Genomic DNA, 5,802 nt, shown 5'->3' on the forward strand with positions numbered 1-5,802 from the left:
AGTCATAATGCATGTAACATTAAACAAAACATTAACAGTCAAGACAATCACAAAAAAAGTTCACCATAATTTAGGCATGGATCGTTTAAGGGGTTACATAGCCATCCAGATAGGCAGGTTTTTTCACGGAACGAGACGATCTACGATGGCTTGCTATGTTCGGAACACTAGACGGTCGCGAAGTACACTGTACTTGATGCAGGTAGAGTTGCATTGGACTTGGATTCACTTTCTAGCAGTGTAGTTGTAGGTCTAGGTGCCTCATCTACGGTAACAGGATCATAAAGACTTTCGCTTTCATCAGGATTGTCGGATATCATATGTGGTACATGTATATATGTCACTGTTTGATATGATCAACATGTCTGCGAGCAGTTACTCCGTCCGAAAAGCAACTTTGTATGATAAGAGTCCAGTCTTCTGAGTTATTTCTCCACATTTCCACTGTCCACTTGCAAAGCTTTTTGTCATGACTATATCTCCTTTCATGAATGTTCGTCCTTTCGCATGTAAATGGTGATACTGCTTGAATTTCCTCTGTTGGGTTCCTATTCGTCCTCGAACCTCTGGCTTAACAAATGTTTCTTTGTCCGCAATTTGCGATTCATGAGTAGCTGGAGCAACATCTGTTGTTGTCTGTGGTGTAGCTCGGTAGTTTAATAGAAATCTTTGCAATTTGGTCATCAGTGATCCAGACCCGTTGTCCATTTTCTTCATCCCTTCTTTAAAAATTCTCACTGCACTCTCAGCCAAACGATTGGATGCTGGGTAGTATGGTGAGGTCTTCACATGTAGAATACCATTCTCTGATGTAAAATGGCAAATTCGTGACTCGTGAAACAGGTCCCATTGTCTGTGACAAGTACATCGGGAATTCCATGTGTGGCAAATGCTTGTCTGAATTTTTCAATTGTCACTTCAGATGTAGAAGTACATGACTTGTACACCTCAATCCACTTGCTGTACGCATAAATGATGATCAAAAACATGGATCCCATAAATGGTCCTGCATAATCTGCATGTATTGTAGACCATGGGCCGATTAGGCCATTCCGAAGGGTGTAATGGTGCTAGTGCTGGCGTGGCACTTTGCATCCGACAAACTTCACATCTGAGTACTAGTAATTTCCTCTCAATGTCTTCATCTAGTCCTGGCCACCATAAATAGCTCTTTGCTAGGCTTTTCATCCGGACTATTCCAGGATGTCCCTCATGTAACAGGCCCAATAGCTTTTCCCTTCCTGGTTCTGAACTCACCACACGACTTTCCCAAAGAATACAGCCTTCAAGTATACTGAATTCGTTTCGTCTGCTTATGTACGGCCGAAGTTTCTCATCACTATTCTTCTCTTTCCATCCATTCCGTATGAAATATGTCACCTGACGCAGGAGTGGATCCAACTGTGTCCATTCCTCATTTTCTTCCGCATGTACTGGTGTACTATCTAAGTGTTCAATGAGTAAAATGGTCTCACCCGGTAAGGATACATCCACACTCTCCTTGACCGGTAGACGACTCAAACAATCTGCATTACCATTCCTCTTACCGTCCTTAAACAATATTTTGTACTCGAATCCTGCAAGGATTAACGCCCATCTCTGTATTCGTGCTGCAACCATTGTTGGAATGGCTCGGTCAGGTTTGAATAGTCCTAATAATGGTTTGTTGTTGTTTTTTTCACTTCGAATATAATTGCGAGTCCCTCTTATTCCAACTGAGAGTAGCTCTTCTCTGCTGGAGCAAGCGTTCTTGACACGTAAGCTATTGGTTTCTCCCCTTCATCTGTGATGTGTGACAACACCACCCCCAATCCAGTTGGCGAGGCATCACAGGACATGACAAGCTTCTTGTTTGAATCAAAATGAACTAGTAGAGATGAAGATCTCAAAAGTTTTTTTTTGCCTCTTGCATAGCCTTTGACTGTCTAGAATCCCAAGACCAAGGTACATCTTTACCTAAGATTTGATGCAATGGTGCTAGCACAGTTGACAAATTTGGTAAGTGGCAACAATAGTAGTTCAGAATTCCAAGGAAGGCCTGTAGTTATTTGATGTAATTAGGTTCAGGTAAGTTATTGATAGCTTGCACTTTGTCTTCAGTTGACTGTCTTCAATACTTGTTTATACGATGCCCAAGGTACGTAACTTCATCGGCCATGAACACACACTTTTCCTTCTTCAGTCGAACTCCAGCTGTTTCCAACTTCTGAAACACTTGTTCAAGATTCTGTAAGTGTTCATAACGGGTTTCCTAGTCACGAGTATGTCATAAAAGCGACTAATAACACTGGGTATGCCTTTAAGTAGATTCTCAATAGTTCTCCGGAATATACCAGGAGCAGACGAGATTCCAAAAGGTAGGCGATTGTACTGGAAAAGTCCTTTATGAGTGTTGATTGTGGTATATTTCTTGGACTCTTCATCCAACTCTAATTGCTGATAGGCCTGGCTCAGGTCGAGCTTTGAATACTGTTCACCACCTCCTAATATAGCAAATAGATCCTCTGTCTTAGGGATAGGGTAATTCTCCACCTTAGACACTCTGTTCACTGCAACTTTATAGTCACAGCAAAAACACACAGTCTTGTCACTTTTAACTATTGGTACGATTTGCCCATTCTGAAAACTCTACAGGGGTAACAGTTCCTTCACAAACTAATCTGCCCAACTCTTGTTCGATTTTTACCTTCAATGCAAAAGGTGGAGAACGGCTTTTGAAGTATCTAGGTTTTTCTTGAGGGTCAACATTCATTTTTGCTTTCACTCCCTGAACTGTTCCTAATCCTTTCTTGAACACAACTTGATACTTCTTCAGAACCTGATCCAAATCAGTGTGCATTTCAGTTTTCACTTGGAACACTTCATCCCAGCACAGTTTAATGATATCCAACCAATCATGGCCAAGTAAGCACGGCGATTTTCCTTTGACCACTTCCGCCTTCAAGTTATACCGCTGATCTTTGTAGGTCACGGTCAACTGCACTGTTCCCAATATGGGAATAAGTTCCCCAGTGTAAGAACGCAATTTTGTAAATGAAGGTTTGAAGCTCAACTGAGGGTCGGATTTACACAAAGTCTTGTATGCTTTTTCACTAATCACACTCTTACTGGCTCCAGTATCCAACTGCATGGACTGGTCTACTCCATTCAAGTTCAAGGACACACGGTATGGTGGTTGCTTGCCCGGCTCCACCATATGATACGTTATACTCAGCATGGTCTTCTTCATCATCAGGTGTATCACATACATTGCGCAAATTTTCCCTTCTGAAATGACTCTTGAACTGTAACTCCCAAAATGACCTCTCGAGTTTTCTCTTGTTTTCTGTAGTACTTTATGTGCTTTGTGTGCTGAGATTCCTTTCCCCCGGCTGGCAGCTTGGTCTGCTTTCTTTTTCCTACACTCTGCGGCAATATGTCCGAACATATGACAGTAAAAAAAAACACTTCACATTACTTTTGTCTTTCTGTGATTTGTCTCCAACACTCACTTTGTTTACTTTCTCTGTGTGTGCTGTTCCACACTGTAGGTCCACTAGTCCCTTCGCTGCAGTTTCCATTGATATGGCGATACGCAGGTATGTTAAGGAAGCACTGAGATAATCTGACTTTACCAAATCAGTGATAAAGTATGACGTCATATTAAGCGAGATGACGTCAATTCTATAACACGAGTTTCTATAAAAACTGTTATTTAGAGATATAATTTAACACCTGAAAATGAATAGAAACTTGCAAATATTAACAAAAATAAAATGTTTTTATTTTGTTATGCTGAATCTGTCACTTGAATTAAAAAATTCCCACCGATGACGTCATATCAACATGTAAATTGAGAATTGATCATGTTGTGTAACGAGAATTTGGCTAAGACGGCATGTATAAAGATACTTAAAAGGGGTTTAGAAGCAAATACCGTGAATATTGTGTGTGATTCAAATCAAGTTAAAGCTTGTTAAACAGGTATGTTGATTCATTTTCATTGAGTATATCTTCTAAAGAAGACAGTCAGCTATTTGCGTATCCCGGTCGGCCTTTTCTCTGTCATTCGTGATAACAAAAATCCAAAACAACAGCACTAAGCTGGATACTTCAAAACATAGTATTTGTACATATCGGAAGCTTGCGTTCCATAATAGTTGGAAAGTGCTGTTAGAATCGTGAGATAAACTTGGTTTGAAGAAATATCTCGGGTTATATGTAAAAAATGCAAAAGGTTGGATAAGCTTTCGTGCGAATATGTGGAATAATTATTTTCTCGACCTGACAGTGGGACTCTAGCAACACTTTTTAGGCATAAGAGATGTTTTTCAACCATATTTTTTTATTCAAAGAAATTATCAAACTCCGGGGTATTGTTCTTCTAATAACTTTTTTGTTAAGGAATATTTTCCTATTAATTGCAGTCAGGTGATGACGTTGTGGTGGTGTTCTTCTTGGCCTCAGACACTCTGTTGTCTTTATGCAATAGTTAATAATAGTTTACTTTTTATCAGCGACTTTGATTAATTATCAAACTTAATTTTCTGAAAAAAAGTCTTAATTTCGCGAGAAACGATATGTATGCTTCCTTAACATACCCGCGTATCCTATGCTTTCTTGAAAGTTAAATCCTTTTCTGCTAACAAAGGTCTCTGGATTTTATCATCCATGATACCACAAACAAGATGATAACGAATCATGACCTCCATGAATTGACCAAAATTACAATGTGCTGTTAAATGACCTAGTTCGGCCACATACGATGCCACAGACTCACCCTGTATACGAAAACGGTTGTGAAATTTGTATCTTTTAACTATTTCTGAGGGTTAGGGTGCATAATGATGCTGCACAAGTTTTACAAGTTCTGCAAAAGTTTTAGTACCTGGTTTATTTGGCGCTAACAGGTCACTCATCAACTTGTATATTCTACTGCCACACACGCTTAGTAGAATCGACGGGTGCTTTTCTAGATCCGCCTCCTTTGTGTTACCGATGCCATTAGCTATGAAATAATGCCCGAGCCGCTCACAGTATTGCTCCAACGTTTCCGTACCCTCTTCAAAAGAATCTATCTTCCCGAATACCGCTGCCATATTGATATTTTAATCTCCGTCGCCACTGTTCTGTTTAGACTTGGGTTGATTCAGTAAATAATAAGGCGCAAATAAAACACATGCTTTCACTTAGGCGGAATACACAATAACAACATAACATACAAAAACGACATGATCAACAAAGACAATTCTGAAATACTATAACAAATAAATTTAATCGTACAAAAGATTTTCTAAATTAACCATTCAACAATTTTCTAAATTAATCGTTCAAACGATTTTTTTTAAATTGTACAAACGAATTTCTTAATTGTACAAACAAATTTCTAAATCGTTCAAACAATTTAAAAAATCAAGGCAAAGAAATGTTTTGTTAAAAATTTCTGTAAAATTGAAATTGCATTTATTTGCCGTCGTACATTACAATATTGCACAAAAAAAGCCATCTTGGAACAAAACTTCTCCATCATATGTTTAGATACATATACATGTAAAGCTAAGTTTAACTACATTAAATGTTTATTTAAATAAAATCAAGTTAATTAACTTTTAAACTCTACACAAACGTTACTTCCGGCTTGATATTTATTTCTGCAGACCGGTACATTACAGTCCCTGAAACGTTCTACTTTCCCATTTTTCCGTTCGCTCACCGTTCGTTCAGCGTGCGCTCACCGTTCGTTCACCATGCGTTCACCGTTCGCTCTCCGTTCACAGTTTTGCGTTCAGCGTTCACCGTGCGCTCGCGTTCACCGTTTACAAA

The 5,802-nt window shown here is 39.1% G+C and overlaps 1 pseudogene; it reads right to left on the bottom strand.

The window, feature by feature from the left end:
* Nucleotides 1–283: 283 nt before the first annotated feature.
* On the bottom strand, nt 284–5,078 carry LOC133197865 (uncharacterized protein K02A2.6-like; annotated as a pseudogene).
* Nucleotides 5,079–5,802: the final 724 nt, after the last annotated feature.

This window comes from Saccostrea echinata, unplaced genomic scaffold (assembly GCF_033153115.1).
Source record: "Saccostrea echinata isolate AGI-Se365-2 ecotype Australia unplaced genomic scaffold, CSIRO_AGI_Sech_v1 ptg000032l, whole genome shotgun sequence".
In the NCBI taxonomy this organism is placed as follows: domain Eukaryota; kingdom Metazoa; phylum Mollusca; class Bivalvia; order Ostreida; family Ostreidae; genus Saccostrea; species Saccostrea echinata.